Raw genomic sequence first — 19,190 nt, 5'->3', positions numbered from 1 at the left:
TCTGTCATATAGAAATACAACCTTGCATTGATGAGTTATGCATCTCACTGTTGCATAAAAGGTAGAGGTCGTTAATTTATAAAAAGGAAATCAAGGGATAAACAGGACACTTTATTAAGTGTAGTGTTTACTAAGAGTTTTTTGTTCCACCTAATCAACTGTAGTACCATTTCTTTTAATTATCACTTTGCCTGTCCTTGTACAACTCCAGAAGAAGATGAAATGTATACGTTCACTAAACAAAAACTTACACCATAAATATGTTTGCTGCAATGCACCAGCAAAGCAACTCTGACAACTGCAACGCGCATCAGTTCATTAACATATCCCTTCTGGGCATTTTGACCTTGTTCCTTCTATTACAAAAACTAAAGGCCCACAGGCTATCTTTAGAAAGTCTTCAGGTTATTCATTTTGCAGAGAAAGTCATTCTGCAGTTAAACAGTCCAGAGAGGGGCACAAATTCAAAATGGAAGCAGAAGCATCATTTCTAAGAAAAACAGCTATCAGAAGCCAAGACAATACAGATTTCTCAAATCAGTCTCCTTTTCCTCACTTGACTGATCCCACGTTATCAGTATTTTTCTGCACTGCGGTCTAGATCTCAGTTTCCCCAGGAATGATTTCAAGAGAAACTGATCTTTTATTCTGATATCAGACACTAAACTGAAAAGGGACTCTCTAGTCCCCCAGTGTTGAGACAAAAGTAAATACATAAAAATGGATACATCAGTCTAACTATATTAATATGGAGGAAAACACTCCTTAAAAGCTATCTTAATTTTTCTGCCTGTGAAAGTCTCTTTCCGTAATGCTTTCTGTGCTGCTTTGCAGATCTGTAAATCTAACAGACTTCAAAGAGTTCCTGCCAAAATGATAGAGACAAAGGAAAAGAGAGGCCAAAACACTTTCACTTTTACAAAATAAAGTGCATACATCTTATTTGCAGACAATCTCTGTAGTGTTATCTTCTATTTGGTGGAGAGTAGCTTGGTAAAAAATCTATGCCTTATCTTATGCATGGCCTGCCATGGATGAACATTGACCTTAGATATATCTCAAATTAGAAATGATCATTTCCTTAGTGAAGGTTTCCAAGCAGCAAGCATTATCAATTTTAAAGTAGCTTTACAAGTACAAAACACCTCAGAAAGAGCAAGATCCTGCCAGCTTATCTATATAGTATGACACTTCATCCCTTGGGAAAACCTATAACCATGGTATTCTTCATGGGGAACTAATAAATAAATAAGTAAATAAATGAATAAAGTTTAATAGCTACACTTTTTTTTTTTTTAGAACCAACAGTATGCTTAGGCACTTTTCATAAGCACCTTTAAAAGTTTAAATACCTAGAAATATTACTGGATAAGTGAAGTAAATTTGGCAATATTTTCTTGTTGTGAGTTACAGAGCTATTCTAGAAAAGCAGATCAATGGAGTTTTTAGAAACTGCAGAATACTACTCTAACAATATGGTACTTATTGAGCAAGCCTTCACAGAGCCTTAAGCATGGCCCTTGTATTTGTCTCATCCACAAGTCATTGTACAAGTTTAGTGGTATTTATCTGATTAACAGTAGAGAGCTACAGCTGATGTTGTCATACCACAGCTTATCTGGAATTCTCTACAGCTATTCTCATCCCCCCAAATGCATGCATATGCCTGACTTTTCTGTCCACTGGGTAGCTACACTCAGACATTTCCACTTTGAAAGGAAAAATGAGTACAGTATATGCAACTCTCATCCGTCACAGTTCAACCACTGCTCCTAAATGTCCTGTTCTTAGATGCCCTCATGCCCACTACTGTGTTTTGCTATGTGCAGCTGGTGGAAGGGGTTGGTAAACAAGACGTTTATTTCCTCTTGTTAAAATGCCACTGATAAACAATGGAAGATGTAAAGAGATCTGAGAGTTTTTTGTTTATTTAAAGTGTTTAGATAAAGAACTGACAGCTCCAGGAACATTGAAAACTGTGAAGGATAATGAAGGCAACAGTACATAGGAAAAAAGGGATTTTTTTTTTTCTAGGAAAACTTTGTGTCTGCCCTGTAAGAGGCAGAAACAGGCAGGCATGTTCAGATTTAGTCTCTTCATCATAACACCGTGCCCCGCCTCCCTGAAGCAGCCCTGCAGGAGTGGTCATCTGGCTCATTCAAAGAGGTGGGTGAGGAGGCTCTCCGGGACAGGTTGGAAGTGGCGAATACTGCTGTATCTGCAGAGCAGTAGCAATGACCAAGACAAGTTTGAGAGTCTCCTCACTTGGGCTTATATAACCAAGCAAACTTTTGAGGCGTATGACAACCACCTCCTTATGATGGGGGGTTGAGAAGTTCAGGAGAGAGGCTGGACACCCCTGTCAGTGGCCTGATGAGTATCCCATACTTTCCCTCTCTGAAGCACAGCCCTGGAGGATATAGACCACCACCTGCTACGTGTGAATGGGCTGTTCTGGGGTACAGTGCCCTAGATGAGTCCCTGTGTGAAGTGGCTGTATGACATCCTGCATCTTTCTGGTAGCCACATGTTGCAAATCAGCAATGGCAGAGCAAACAGAAAGTGAGAAAGCTGCTGTTGTGTGGAGAGGAAACAGACAGGAAAAATGTCTGGAACCAGCCTGAAGCCCACTTGGTTTGGCATTTCTCTGCCTGCACATTCACACAAGTTGGCTGCAGACAATGCCAGTGTTATTTAAAGATGGTCCTTCTGTTGTTTTGGGAGGAATGGTTGGAACTGACACTCAGAGTGGAGCCAGGACTGATACAGTCAGACACACTCAGCAAAGCCTGGAAATCTTTTTATTTATGTCTATGATGTAGTTTGTTTGGAACCCTTAAACCTTTGTTTTGGTGCATTAAAACACTAAAAAAATGCAATATTTTTTTCAGAATATTCTTTCTTCTGTAAATTTCCTTATCACGTAAATAAATATTTATAATAAAACATAAGTTTCTCTTTTTTGTGGGTGTAGAATAATAATGTGTTATAGTGGTAGTTCTGGGGAGGGTGTGGCATTAATTTATTCTGTTCCCAGAAAAGAAAAAGCACAAGCCATTGAATTTGTATCAAAAATAAAAATATTTTTATCATGGATTTTTAAGTATTTATTTTTCAGCTTTCAGATAATGGAAAACAATCTGAAAAGGAAGACTTTTACTTTTTATTTAATTAGCCAAAGAATTAGAAGGCATTCTTGCAAGGAGTTCACTCAATTAACAGAGAGACTAGCATTCATAAAGTATTCTGACATAACTACACAATCATATGAGAATCGAGTATAGTATATTTAAACTATTAAGAACATTATGAGTTTCATCCCAAATAACAGTACTTTTAAATGTAAAATATTAATACTTTGTAATAATCTTTGTCTTATCAATTGAATCTATCTAAAAAGTGTGCAAGTGCTTCTGAACATCTGAGAGACTAGTCAAAGGCTGTTGTGAATTGAACCAGGTAGAAACTCAATTTACCATTCCTTTCACAAAGTGTTTCTTAATATGCAGTAAACCATTAATAATTGTAGTACTAGAACTAAAGTACCAAGAAAAATAAATTAATTATAAAACATGCTTTACCTTATTCCACTTTACCCGGAATACATTAACTTGACAACTATCTTTTAATAATTCCTAAACTTCTAAAGCAATTTCTTGACTTGACACATAGCTCATCTTGTCTATTACCAGGAGAAAGAAAAAAAAGAGAATGCTTCTTTTGCCTATATGATGTTTTCTTGTTTTCAATACTTCTTAAATATTTTCCCACTTTTGAAAAAGTAATTGTTTATCCAGCTTGAATATAGTATGTAATCACATATGAAATATGGTAGATAAACAAAGAGTCTGATTTAATCAAGCAATTTTTAAAAATCAATTAGGAGTCCGGTGTGAATTAATTAACCTTTATCTACAGCATGGGAAAATGGAGAAACTTTAAAGTCATCTATTTGCTGTTCACATTTCACAACATACCATAAGATTGTGAAACATAATATTAGAAGTATATCCTCATTATAATATTTAGATAATTATATTTTTCATGATACAACTATTCATAAATTCTTACAAGTTTACTGTGAAGGAGAACAGATAATATGCCAAAAGTTGTGGCAAAACCATAAATGACTACAAAATTTCTGAGCCCTATACCACAAATGTTTGAAAAAAGGAATCCATGTTTGTTTAAAAAGTCTCTTCCTCTCCTTTCATGGTAATAAAAATTCCATGACACTACTTTATCAATAAACAGACCTAGGTTAAAAAAAAAAAAAAAAAAAAAAAAAAGCAGAAAACCAGGAACCTTTCAACTCCTTTGCCCAGCCCCATCTATACAGATTCCAAATTACTGTTGGAAATGAACGGTCAGGAATGGTCCCTCAAGCCTGAGAGAACTTTTATCAGATGTGCCTGACAAACCACCGTACTATGAAATTATTGTCTTATGGTCTTTAAAAAAAAAATCCCTTTACAGTTCCCCTGTAAATGGCTACTATCGCATTTAATCTCCAGTGATGCTTGCTTAAGCAGTAAGGGAATTAATTATGCTGCAGTTAATCACTCACCTTTGATATTAGCATTACAAAAGCTGAGTTGGGCAAACAATAATATAATGGCAGAAAGACTAAAACTCGTTTCTGACTCCATTAAACTTTGGATCTCCATGAAAAGGAGAAAAGAAGGAAATCTGAATCCAAGTAATTTCCTACAGAATAGACTTAAGGTAAGAAAGAGAAAGGAACATTTTTATGGGAATGCCCTCTGAGGTCATAGAGATGCACATGAAAATTTAGCTTTCATGAAATAGCTCTTCTGACACCTTCCTAGCTAAATTCACATAAACTTATTTTGAAAGTAGGAAACAAAGTCACAAAAGATACACAAAGTCAGACAAAGGACCTTATTCAAATTGAAAATCAAATGTTGTCTAGTTACAATCAGAGTCTGTAGTAGACTCCACAAGAAAGCCCTAGAGGGGACAAAGTCAATGACAGGCAGATCAGACTACCCAAAGCTTGGCAGTACAGCTGTGTATAGGAAGTTGCCTGTGTGGAAGCCATGGCACTAAGTTGGAGTTAGCATCCCCTTGCAAGAAGCCAGAACTCAGTAGCCTGTGAGAACAAGTTGAAAAGTAATTTACTAAGAGAAGCAACGAGTAAACAGTTGTAATCTGCAGAGGGTATTACTGGAACAGCATTGTTATTACTGAAGGATATTGTAATAGAAAATGACTTCTGGCCACTAGAGTGGTGAGACATTTAACAGCTGCTTGATCTTTCTTGTTATTTTAGGTGTGGAGATGACTAAGTACATATATCAATGCCATGTATGCATAAGAATTTTATGATACAGTATGTGTTATACAGTAATAAGCCCTTCTGGGCACATTAAAGAACCCAGAACTGATGCATTCAAGGTATCATTGCACGCTCATTGAGAAGGAGTCTGAATCTGATCTGAATTCTCTCAGTGCCAGGAGGCACACAAGGCGCGAACATCGTTCTTCCACTTCGATCGGTCTGCGGCTGCGTGCCTCTGGAGTCCCAAGGGCCACAGCGCAGTCTTCTGTTGTTTTTTTCCTCAAGACATGACTGATCCAGTTCCATCTCCTCCTCCTCACTTCATTACTGATTTTCTCCATCTCCGAGTTGATGCTCGTCGTTTCTGCAACTTTTTATTTTTTTTCCGGGAGGAGGTAGTTGGCCTCCTGCCCCATTGAGAAGGAGTAATTATGAATAATGAGAAGGTTACAAGTTTGGTATTCCTAATACCATGATTTGCAAGGTTTTGCCAGCATTTTTCCCTGTGTTGAAAAAGCATAACAGAGTTCCAGAACCGACAAATATTTGTGTAAACTGGCCATTGTTTATCCATCTCTGGTGCATATGCCTCTGTGCTTGAATGTGCAGACTATAATAAGCATATATTTCTCCGTAAGTCTTTATCTTTTCAAAAGACTATTTTAGCACTTATATATAATTGAAATTGAACTGGATCAGTCCATCAGCTTCAAAAAAGCTTTCAGTCAGAAATTCAGTACCAAATACTTTCAGTGATGTCTATAAACAGTTTCCATTGCTATTGATGAATTTTTCAATATGAATTGAGGCTGGTATGTAATCATCATTTCCTCCAGTGGTATTTTGTTAGTTTTCTTAATTAGCTTCATAACCACCTTTTGAAATGAACTTATTATTTTCCATTACTTTTCTATCCTTCTTTTTCTTTTATTTTTTTCTTTTAAAAGAGCACAAAAATGATCATACTGTATAAACACATTTAAGAAATATGAATCAATTCATTGTTTGTCAGACTCTGTCTGTTTTCCTGCTTGTCAGTTAGTGACATCATCCAGAATTTTAATCTTCTTAACTTCTAAGAATAAGTAAAAATAAATTGATCTTCAGATAACTTTGTCTCCCTTTTCTATAAGAAAGTAATTTTAATAGTTATGTGTTATTAGTACAATGCAAAAAGACCCAGAACCCAAACAAAACAACCAAACAAAAAAAAAACCCATCTTTTGTTTACCAGTTCATGCCTATTGGTCTTAAATTGCTATCACACTGTTTTAAACAATAAACTTTGCTTCTGTCAGCAACATCTTTTATTACTGTGAACAAAGATCTGCTCTAGCTACAATCCTACTGAAAACACCCTCAGCTCTGAAAAACTATAAAATATAGACCTTTCATATTGGGGGAAAAAGTAGGCTTTTTTGCTACTTGAGGGGGGTTTAGTTTTGGGGTTGTTTTTTAGTGGTTCATCTGGGTTTTTTACCCCTTTTTTTCTAATGATGCATTTGCTGTGAAGTGATGAAATTGCTGACTTGGGTGATGACAGCCTGAACAATGACTGCTGTCAAAGAAAGAATACCTTTTATCTCCCAACTTCTGAAATATTAAAGCAGAGACTGCCAATAGATATTTCATTTTTTTTAATGGCCTTCCAATTACCTTTCCTTTTAGTTCTATTTTCATTGCACAAAAGGAAGGAAAAACTGTGTATTTGTCACAATCCCTTTTTTTTTTTTTTTTTTCCTGATGAAAGATTTATTCTATGTTGTATATAAAATAAACTTTGAATTGGAACTTCACAATGGTAGACAATATGATTCTAGGACTTCTGCATAATGGGCATCCAAAGTCTTACTGAAAATCTGGATGGGGAAGAGGATAGAAAAAAAAAAAAAAAAAAAGGTTTTCTTTGATATAAAGTTACTGTATCCTTTTATAGTAAAACAAGTAAAACAAATTAAAAGTTTTAGGACTGACAAAAGTAAACAAAAAATAACAATTCTATACAGACATAGAAGCAGATATAAACACGTAGGTAAATATATGTTTTTGAAAGGTTATAATATTCCATTATAACATGTGCATCACAGGCTAGAATTTATTTCTATAAAAACCCTGGCATATTACCTTGAAGTCAGTTTTGAGTATAACTTTAATGGAGTATTTTACTTACATGTGAAAAACTATTTAGAGAAGTTAATGAAAACTTCTCAACTGTTTCTTAGTTAAACTAGATTTCTGTGTTATATTGTTAAAAATTTGTTAAATATTTCAAAAGACTTTGATACTTGCGAGAGAAGGAATTGTAAACCTTTTTATCCAAATTGAATCAATTTCTCACTTCAAAATTTATATAATATAAATATTTCAAATTGAGTAAAAATAAAAGTAAATCACAATTTAATTTTGAAAACCATCAAAACTGAAATTTAAGAAACTGCTGAAAGATTTAGGCAGAGAGAGTTAAGATTTCATGTTATTCTGTGGAAAAGGAAGTGTGATTTCCAAAGAGCTTCAATTTATTTTTGCCTATCATACTTGCATTAACTCAGGAATATTTTTTGCCATTAGCCTCAGAGGGATAGCTAGTATAAATATGAAAGGACTATTAAATTAGATTATAATATTTTTCAATATATGTTATAATTAGTAAATTTATTTATGTACCTTTTTGCCTGTTGCCAGATCTAATCCGTAATTTATTCACACCTTCTAATTCTATCAGCTTTATTGTTATCTATTATTATTCTTATTATTTGGATAATTAGGTGAAGTGTTATGGAACTCTCTGATAAAACTATGTTGCATTCTTTAGGAGCTATCAAGATTTTTAAAGATGCCTTAGTCCTTACCGCTATGATTTGATAAATAATACGGTGGATTTCTGTAAAGCACATGAGGAAGATTTGTTATGTAAAACATAACGTTCTTATATAATCTTTTGAATCATCCTATTTTCATTAAAAGTTTGCAAAGAGATGATTTTTTTTTTTAAATTTGCCTAGCCAAAGACTGTGTTCTTTTCTTTATTCTGTTAGTGAGAACTGATATGCAGAAAATATATATCATCGCCTTTCACCAAAATCATTATCTTTTAAACAAGACAGGTTTCTTATTCAGGTTATTTTTCTTTATGGTATTTTGGAATTTGATCAATATTTCCTTCTTATACCATACAATATATTTGCTTCTACCTAATGTGAGATTGAATACATTTTGGATTAGCTATTCATTCACCGCAAATCAGCTGGGAAGTGGTTCACATGTTTGGTCAGTCTAGTCAATGGTGGCAGCAATCATAGAATCATAGAATCATAGAATTGTTAAGGTTGGAAAAGACCCTTAAGATCATCGAGTCCAACCATTAACCTAGCACTGCCAAGTCCACCACTAAACCATGTCCTCAAGCACCATGTCTATCCGTCTTTTAAATACTTCCAGGGATGGGGACTCAACCACTTCCCTGGGCAGCCTGTTCCAATGCCTGACTACCCTTTTGGTGAAGAAATTTTTCTTAATATCCAACCTAAACCTACCTTGGCGCAGATTGAGGCTGCTTCCTCTCATCCTATCGCTTGTTACTAGGGAGAAGAGACCAACACCCACCTCGCTACAACCTCCTTTCAGGTAGTTGTAGAGAGCAATAAGGTCTCCCCTCAGCCTCCTCTTCTCCAAATTAAACAACCCCAGTTCCCTCAGCCGCTCCTCATACGACCTGTGCTCTAGACCCTTCACCAGCTTCATTGCCCTGCTTTGGACATGCTCTAGTACCTCGATGTCCTTCTTGTAGTGAGGGGCTCAAAACTGAACACAGTACTCGAGATGCGGCCTCACCAGTGCCGAGTACAGGGGCACTATCACCTCCCTGGTCCTGCTGGCTACACTATTCCTGATACAAGCCGGGGTGCCATTGGCCCTCTTGGCCACCTGGGCACACTGCTGGCTCATGTTCAGGCAGCTGTCAACTAACACCCCCAGGCCCTTTTCCACAAGGCAGCTCTCCAGCTGCTCCTCCCCAAGCCTGTAGCGTTGCATGGGGTTGTTCTGACCCAATTGCAGGACCCAGCACTGAGCCTTGTTGAATCTCATACGGTTGGCCCTGGCCCAACAATGCAGCCTGTCCAGATCCCTCTGTAGGACCTTCCTACCCTCCAGCAGATCAACACTTCCACCCAACTTGGTGTCATCTGCAAACTAACTGAGGGTGCACTCAATCCCCTCATCTAGATCATCAATGAAGATATTGAACAGGACTGGCCCCAACACTGAGCCTTGGGGAACACCACTCGTGACCGGCCGCCAACTGGATTTGACTCCATTCACCACCACTGTCTGGGCTCGGCCGTCCAGCCAGTTTTTTACCCAGTACAGAGTGCCCTTATCCAAGCCATGAGCAGCCAGCTTCTCCAGGAGAGTGCTGTGGGAGACAGTGTCAAAGGCCTTACTAAAGTCCAGGTAGACAACATCCACAGCCTTTCCCTCATCCACTGAGCGGGTCACCTTGTCATAGAAGGAGATCAGGTTGGTCAAGCAGGATCTTCCCTTCATGAACCCATGCTGGCTGAGCCTGATCTCCTGGTTGTCCCACATGTGCTGCGTAATGGCACTCAGCATGATCTGTTCCATGACCTTTCCCGGCACTGAGGTCAGGCTGACAGGCCTGTAGTTCCCCAGATCCTCCTTCCGACCCTTCTTGTAGAGGGGCATCACATTAGCTAACTTCCAGTCATCTGGGACCTCCCCGGTTGACCGGGACTGCTGATAAATGATGGAGAGTGGCTTGGCAAGCTCCTCTGCCAGCTCCCTCAGTATCCTCGGGTGGATCCCGTCTGGCCCCATGGACTTGTGAGCATTCAGGTGGAGGAGCAGGTCAGTGACTGCCACCTCTTCGACAACTGGGGTTTCATTCTGCTTCCTATCTCCATCTCCCAGCTCAGGGGCTTGAAAACCCCGAGGATGACCAGTCTGACTATTAAAGACGGAGGCAAAGAAGGCATTAAGTACCTCAGCCTTCTTCTCATCCTTCGTGGCAATGTTTCCCTCTGCATCCAACAAAGGAGGGAGATTCTCCCTGTCCGTCCTTTTGTCGCTGATATATTTGTAAAGCATTTTTCGTTATCTTTAACGGCAGTGGCCACTTTAAGTTCTAGCTGGGCCTTCGCCTTTCTAATCTTCTCCCTGCAAAACCTCACAACATCCTTGTAGTCCTCCTGAGTTGCCTGCCCCTTCTTCCAAAGGTAGTAGGCTCTCCTTTTTTTCCTGAGTTCCAGCCAAAGCTCTCTGTTCAGCCAGGCCGGTCTTCTCCCCTGCCTGCTCGACTTATGGCACATGGGGACGGCCTGCTCGACTTATGGCACATGGGGACGGCCTGCTCCTGTGCCTTTAACACTTCCTTCTTGAATAACATCCAGCCTTCCTGGGCTCCTTTGCCCTTCAGGACTGCCTCCCAAGGGATTCTGTTAACCAGACTCCTAATCAAGCCAAAGTCGGCCCTTCTAAAGTTCAGGGTAGTGGTTTTGCCGACTCCCCTTCCTTACTTCTCCAAGAATCAAAAACTCTATCATTTCATGGTCGCTCCGACCACCACATCACCCACCAGGCCTTCTCTGTTCGTAAACAGCAGGTCCAGTGGGGCACCTCCCCTGGCTGGCTTGCTTACCAGCTGCATCAGGAAGTTCTCTTCCACACACTCCAGGAACCTCCAAGACTGTTTCCCCTCTGCTGTGTTGTATTTCCAGCAGATATCTGGTAAGTTGAAGTCTCCCACGAGAACAAGGGCTAGAGATTGTAAGACTTCAGCCAACCGCTTGTAGAATACTTCGTCTGTTTCCTCATCCTGGTTGGGTGGTCTATAACAGACTCCCACTAGGACATCTGCCTTGTTGGCCTTCCCCCTGATCTTTACCCATAAGCACTCAACCCTATCATTACCTTCGTTGAGCTCTAGACAATCAAAACACTCTCTAATATACAAGACTACCTCACCACCTCTCCTTCCTTGCCTATCCCTTCTAAAAAGCTTGTAGCCATCCATTGCAGCACTCCAGTTGTGCGAGTCATCCCACCATGTTTCTGTGATGGCGACCACAGCATAGTTTTCCTGCCGCGCAATGGCTTCCAGCTCCTCCTGCTTATTGCCCATGCTGCGTGCGTTGGTGTAAATGCACTTCACTTGGGCTATTGATCTCTTCTCCAACACAGGCATGCCACCCCTAGGCTCATCCCTAGCAAGCCTGGTTTTGTTCCCTTCCCCCTTTGAATCTAGTTTAAAGCCCTCTCAATGAGGCCTGCTAACTCCTGAGACAGAATCCTTTTCCCTCTTTGTGAAAGGTGAACCCCATCTGTCTCCAGCAGGTCTGGTGGCATGTAAACTGCCCCATGATTGAAAAACCCAAAATTCCACCTCTGGCACCAGCCTCTGAGCCATGTGTTAATGAGATGGGTCTTCCTGTTCCTTTCCATATGCCTCCTGGCTACTGATGGCATGGAGGTCAATGTCACAGTTGAAGATGTCTATTCAAACCTGATCTCTGTCCTGGGCTATTAAGGCATTTTTTAAGTACATATAAAGTTTGGTGTTATGAAGTATGGAATTGGGAACAAATATGTGTGAGTGACACTGGAACTAGAAAAATACAGTGGGCAAGGAATCATTTTCGTTTAAATATAAAAGTTGTTATATTTATAATAATTGTATTTACAAATATGAACATATTTGACCTCCATTTTCCATGTATTTTTTTTCTTTTTTTTTTAAGAGAAAGATGGCATATGAGAGCTAGGATAAAATTCAGGTCTCTTGAAGCTGTTAGGAATATTATTATTCATTTTGAAAAGGCTAAAATTTCAGTTATGGAGACTACTTTATTCAGAGCCTTGTGACTGCATAGTGTATTCATTGAATGACACATGATGACATCTTGCAAGGCGGTAATCTGTTTACAATACACCTGCACTACCAGCTATCATCATGGCCTCTTCTTTAGATTCTGTGAATTTAGTATTCTCTGCCCTAATAATATTGGTGGAACAATTTAGAGCTATTTAAAATTTGAAAAAAACGGAAGTTGTAAGGTAAACAGAGAAGTTTACTTAAAGAAATATGATTCTGTGCTAAACCAATTGGTGGTGATTAATATTGCTGGTCTAAGTGATTTTCCTTCATTTTGACCCAATTAATACCCATGTGTCTGATCTACAACATCCGTTCCAAAGAAAGCTTGGTGATATTTTTCTGTTGATTTGATGGATTTGGATCATCTGCTGCAATTTAACAAGACAGTGACATATAAATTCAGATATGTTATGAACGTCATAGAGTTAAAGAAAGTGCTTTAGTCACTTTATATTAATAAATCAAGTACCACTAATATGATCTACATTAGTAGATTGCCTCAGAAGCAATGGATTTGCACATTTCTTTCTCTGTTTTCAAAAACTACTCTCTCATGTGAGACTGTGAAATTCTGAACACACAGACACACATACACACAGACACATACATGATTTATTCTGAAACCAAACCATAATGAAAAATATAGAACAATAAATGTTAGGATTCATTTTCTGAATGTTTGATTTAAAATGTATATATATTTTTAGAATCGCTGTAGTCAAAATAGTTCATCATTTCTGTTCCATCTGAAACACTGCACTCTGCATCTCTAGAGGCTGAACTGGGAACAATCCATATACCTTACTGAAATAGTATTGAGACTATTTCATTGGATTCAGAGGTAAGATCAAAGGGTTTACTTCCTTTTAAATAAAAAATTATAGATTTTTCACCAACCTGAAAACAATTCCAGAGGAAGAAAATGTATCCAAGAATTTTTTTTTTTAATGGTACACAGCAACACAGCTAACATCTTATTGTCTCTCAAGGCTCTGTATACACTTTTGCAAAACAGAAAAGTTCAAGAAATATGTACCTACTCCTGTTATTCATTGCTGTGTGTGGCAATTTGACCACAGCACTCAATTTTCATTCCACAATACCATATGAGAAGAGAACTAGGGGTTAGCATAAATCATTCAAAACCACAGGTGAGGATAAGGTAAAATCAGAAATATATTGCATATGCATATGCAATTAATGCAACAAAGGAAAATAGGGGTTCTAATGTTTTCTTCTCCAAAAAGTCCATTTAGTTCATCAGAAACCCTTCCATAACACTGTTGTGACCTGAGGGTAGTGGTGGGATTTCTGTTAGCATGATATGTTTCCTGAGATAGCCATTCCAGGGCAGATACCTGCAGATACTAATGATGATTGATACAGATTAACTACCTGTGGATGGAATACAAATACGTGCTCAGCATGCAAACAACCAGTGCCAACTGACTGTAAATAATCAATAGCTTCAAATGTCTGCTAGATTGCTAATAAGGAAAAGCATGCTGTTTCTGTAGACTCAGTTATTCAGGGTGATACAGGTGGCTAACACTGATAAGATAAAAATAAAAGATATTAATGAAACTTATGTACATAACTACACAAACATATCCTGAACATCTACCTTAAAAAAACTATTAGCAGATTCTTTTTAGAAGCACTAGCTTTTGACAGAAGGTGAGGCCTGAATAATTCAGGATACCAGATAATCAAGGTTTGCCTTTGATTTTATGAAACGGTTTGAGCTCTGACAGTCTAACTCTGGCTAGTACTTTCCCATAAGTCAGGCAGACAATTTAGCCTTTGACTCATTCTGCAAAACCAATATCCACAATTAACTAACTAACTGTTTCACTGAGATATCTTTTTTCTTTCTTCAGATATACACAATTGAGTCTAGCTTAGAAAAGTTCTAGCATGTACCGAAAGCCAAAGTACGATTTATGATGCTGTTACCTTACTTAAGTTTCTGTTGAAATTAATAGCGTTACTATAGATAAAAAAAAATTGTTCAGTGGAGCCAAAGGCTTTGGAATCTAACTTCACATTCTATAACTCCCCCAGAAGAAGAGTTGATCTTAAAATTATAAAGGACAATGCTATACTCAAAACATGCAACTTCTAAGCTATGTTCAGTTTCAAGAATCTGTTAACCACCTAAACCAAAAAGGACAGTATTAACTGAACTGTGTCAAGAACACAAATGTCAGCTTCATATAAGCACAGAGGACTTGGTAAGTGACTTCATGCTGTATGGAAGACAGAGTTTTCACTAGATTAGATCTAAAAATGTATAGTATTTCTTGACTCAGTGAATCAAGAGGAAAACTAGTAAAAAACAGTACTTCAAAATTTTTTTTCTCTGAATTCTTATTTAGGCTCACATATTCCAATATTTCTAACTTATGCTAATTTTACATCTGAAAAGATTAAAAGAGTTGTATTGATTAACACTTAATCTTCAATGAATGTGCATAGCCCATAATTTTTAGTAAAATGGTGTTTTTCGTGTTAATACTGCTTAGAAGTCTACAGATAATTTTATGAATGGAAAAATTTTGTCTAAATGTATAAACTAAGGCAAATTTCTGTACATATGTATGTATTTCTGTACACACACAGTCAAAACTAGTAAGAATACGAAAGAACTAAAACATTTTGAAACTATTAGCAATAATTGGGCATTATAATCTACATGTTCAATCAAGCCTGTCTATTTTTATTTTTATGATAATACCCATGGAAATCCTCATTCAAAATGGAGTGTGGAATCTATATGTAGAGATATTATCTGCATTTTGTTCTGTTCAATTAATTCAAGAGAAAATATAGATTTTACTTACAAGGTCTTGTAGGCATTAGTAAGCACAAGATTATGTGTCGTATATTTGTTTGGGGTACAAAACTGTTATATTAGCTATACCACAATGAATTCACTGAAGCATGACTGTTATAAAGAAAGAAGCCATGATGGTGTAAAGTATTGAATAACAACATCAGGATGGCTTGCTGGTGGTTGTGATCCATCTCACACTACAGTTATACCACTAGCAAAAATCTGTCTTCTTTCTTCAGTGGGGCAAGAACCTACTCTGCAGGAATGATAAACAGTACAAAAACCAGAACTGATACTCATTGGTGCAGTTTTAAAAAAGTGCTGATTCTTTGGGATTTTATTCCTAAGGATCATTTTTTAAAAAAAAAAGAAAGGAAAAACAGTCTTGGAAAAGGGGCAGGGAAACATTCATTAGAAATTAAAGAAAGTAAAGAAGAAGAATAAGGCTGAGGAAAAGAAAAAGTGATGCTAAGATGGGCGTGCACATAGGCAGAAGGTGGTTTATGGAGATGTCCAACTTTAGCAGGATGCTACCAAACACACAGTAGTATAGATACCAACAGTGAGGTTCACCATGTGGAGTCAGAGGTGCCTCAGCTTTTCCCAAAAGAGAGGTGTTTGTGAGCCCTAAGTAACCAATCAATGCTTGCAGAAAGGCAGAGACAGCCCGAGCATACTCTCACTCACTGCCTGCTACTTCTCTCTGCTGAAACCCTGCCATGATGCAGCATTTGTGCACCTGGCTTTGTGTGCCAAAAGTCACTGATTCAAGACGACACTAAGACAGCAGATTCTCTCACTCCAGCTCCAAGGTCAGAACCATCTTTGTTACCACTCAGACACTGCCTTAATACTTAATACAGAAAAAAAAAATATCATTAACTAAGGGAAGAAAAGGTAAGTGTAAAGTATCAAAAACAACCAAAAGAAAACCAAACCGAACAAACAATGAAACAAACATTAAAAACTTGAACAGGAAGATCTAATTCCTTGCCTCACAAAGGTAAATTTCCATTCATAGTTCATGGCACGTGCCTCAAGCTTCATCCTCCAGCAGATGTTTTGAGTAGAGACTAACAAGTGACCAGTGCTTAGAGTATAATGTCTCCTAAATACTCAGAGACATAGTGGGGAAGTGTAGTTAACATAACACTGTTTTATGTGAGTATGAGTCTGACTTCTCACTGCTCTCATTGCAGTTGTGAATTCTTGTTTCAGTACAGTGGCACCTCTACCACCCGCAATTGAAACAGAGAGATTAAAACATGGCTAGGAAGAATACCAGCCCTGAAATTTACAGATTGCAGTTTGTCAGCAGAAAAGTCATGACTATGAATATGCCAGTTAGGTGCAAATCCCAGAAAATCCCATAGAGACCTAACTACATGTTAGAGTGACTTGACTTGGCTGGGTTCAATAATATAAAACTACCTGCCCTTACCTTAATCAAGTGACTAAAGAAGACATCATTTGCACTTCTGTATCAAAGATGGTAAACTGAGAACAACATTTAATCCCCAAGTAGTCATTCCCTGTGAGAAATTCTGTCTGTACAATTTCTTCACTTCTGATCCATTTGTAGTCACCATGCAGAGTTTCATTCTGCAATCAATGCTCATGGGATTTATGGGCCTAAGTCTTATTAATGCCAATGGAATTTATGTAGGGTTAGTCCCTAAGCACCGTTAGCTGACCAGAGCCAATAACTGCTGGCCAAAGCTAAGATGTTATATGTAATTTGAGGATTATAATGATATATTCAGCATTTTTTGTCTTCACTTATTTTTTCTGCTTTATTCATGAGGAGCTACAGATGCAATTACTAAAATAGCATCTCAGTTTAAAGAGGATATTCCTGACATGGACAACATTCACTTTCTGAGTAATTAATACAGTGAAAGGAAGACTTTTTTCCTTTGATAGCCTGGGACAATTTGGGGTCAGCAACATTATTGTCTATGACAGTAAACAGGTTTATTAAATAAATCAAACAGAAAATTCACAATCTGCTTGATCCTTAATTACCAGCAAATTTAAATCCCTATTTTATTGGAAGTCTCAGGTGTTCTTCTCAAAATCTCTATTAAAATGCAAATAGGTCATTATATAATTGAAGCTATTTAAATAAAGTATATTTTCTTCACTAGTTCATCCTGTCATGAATTTGTGAAGACATGGATTATTTGAAAGGACAAAGGCTAGAGGGAATTTAAGTGAGATTTGTGAAAATTGTACAGAACACATGATGACTGTCCAATGTTTCTATTTTCTTTTTCACCATATAACAGGAAAGCTCCATAAAACTCAAGTAATATCTCTAGCTTATGAGGAAATAGAGCTTTACATAAGGTATAGTTCATCACTGGATTTCATTACCCTCGGAGGCCATTAAGACAAACAATGTGACTGTTTCATTCTTTTCCGTGACACAAAATATATAGACAAAGGGCCAGTGTATGGAAGGAATATTCACATCACCTGTTTGTGTCAGTGGACAGATGATAAGCATGCTTTAACTAGTGCACTATTAAAGTTGATAGACTTTCAAGTCAGTTACTTTGTCCAACAGAGTTAGGAAAATAGCATGAAGGTCTGAAGCCATTTGAGACCACTGGTTCTTAGTATAATCTCAAGGGCTCTGAGAGACCATAAGAAGCAGATAATACAGGTAAAGGTTTGATTCTAAAATATACATATAGTTGCTCAAAGTGAATTGTAGTATCTTGAGGATGATTCCTTCAGACAATAGTGACATAAGGTTGTATTTCTAAGTTGGTAGCTCTGAAGGAACCTAAAAAATTCCTAAGAGCACTTTCGAAGATAATCGAAATGTCATATCTCAGCTATTCCAAAAGACTCTTCATAGATATATTTCTTTAGGATGACTAAACACTTGTAAACACCATATTGAACTGGTTACTAAATTTTCCAGAAATATCCCTTGTTTGGAATCCTAAGGGGTATGTTTTTTTAAGGTGGCTTTGTAATATAGCTGTGTGACATGAAATGGGATGGCATTTTACTGTAAATTCTGCATCTGTGGTGTTATGGAGTATATAAAGCAAGGTCTTTAAGGTTAAATAAGAACAAAAACACATTGATGAGTTTAGTACGGTTGAAAGTAAGTATTCTTCAAGGAAAGACCCTTAAAAAAGAGAGAGGTTGCAAACAAAATTATAAAAGATAGAGATAATGAAAGTGAATGAAGATAAGTAAATCTCAAAACTCACAATTTTCTTCCCTCAGAATTTATGACATTTAATACTCGGACATATATATTTTCCTAAATTAAAAAAAAAGAAAAATAAATACAAGATATCCTGTAAAACATATCTCATTTAAATTTCAGTTTGGAACAACTGGATTATTCTGTTTCAGCAGCAATTAAGTGTTACAATATATTTACCTGCATAGATATAAACTTAAGGGCATATAGGTATATAAAAGATTTAATATTGCCTCTGATGCAATTATGGGTATTATCGTGATATAATGGAATTAAAATAAGTGAGAAAACAGAATAAAATTAGAAGTACTTCCTTGGGAAAAAATCATCAAAAAAAATGAAATACAAACCCAAGGTAAATTTTGTGGGGGCTTTTTTTGTGTGTTTGGAAAATTTCAGTATGAATGACATCATAGTTCTACAAATCTCTCATGTTGATGATTGTTCATTTTCCAGCACAAAAAGTTTCCATCAGGCCATTTTCTTTCCTTTTTTCTCTTTCTCCCTCTCTGCACAGAAATAAGAAAAAAAAAAAAAAAAAAGAAAAAAAAGGAGAACAATATTTGTAATTGATACTATATCCTTGCACTATAAAGCATCAGCAACTTGTTCCTTGCTGGGTTTACTTTACATAAGAGAGTATCATCCCAATTTTTCAGGTGAAGAAACAAAAGAAAAGACTTTAAATGACTTGTTCAATACCAGCAAATCTGACACCCTGATGAAAGCAGAGGCAGATACAAGGCTTTCAGATTCCTGTTTTCAGAGTGTTAGTATATCTTCATTGTATCATTTTTTCTAAGCTAATTATATGGAGTCTTTTTTTCACAGAAAACATTGACACTTTGTTCTAATTTGTTTGACCCCCTCTTCCTCCACAAACAGCTGCATAAATAGCTTTTTTAAAAATTTATTGTTGTTTTAGGGAAGTTTC

Source organism: Platalea leucorodia (genome assembly GCF_965183815.1).
Source record: "Platalea leucorodia genome assembly, chromosome: 1".
NCBI lineage: Eukaryota > Metazoa > Chordata > Aves > Pelecaniformes > Threskiornithidae > Platalea > Platalea leucorodia.
Note: the sequence above shows the minus strand (reverse complement) of the source record.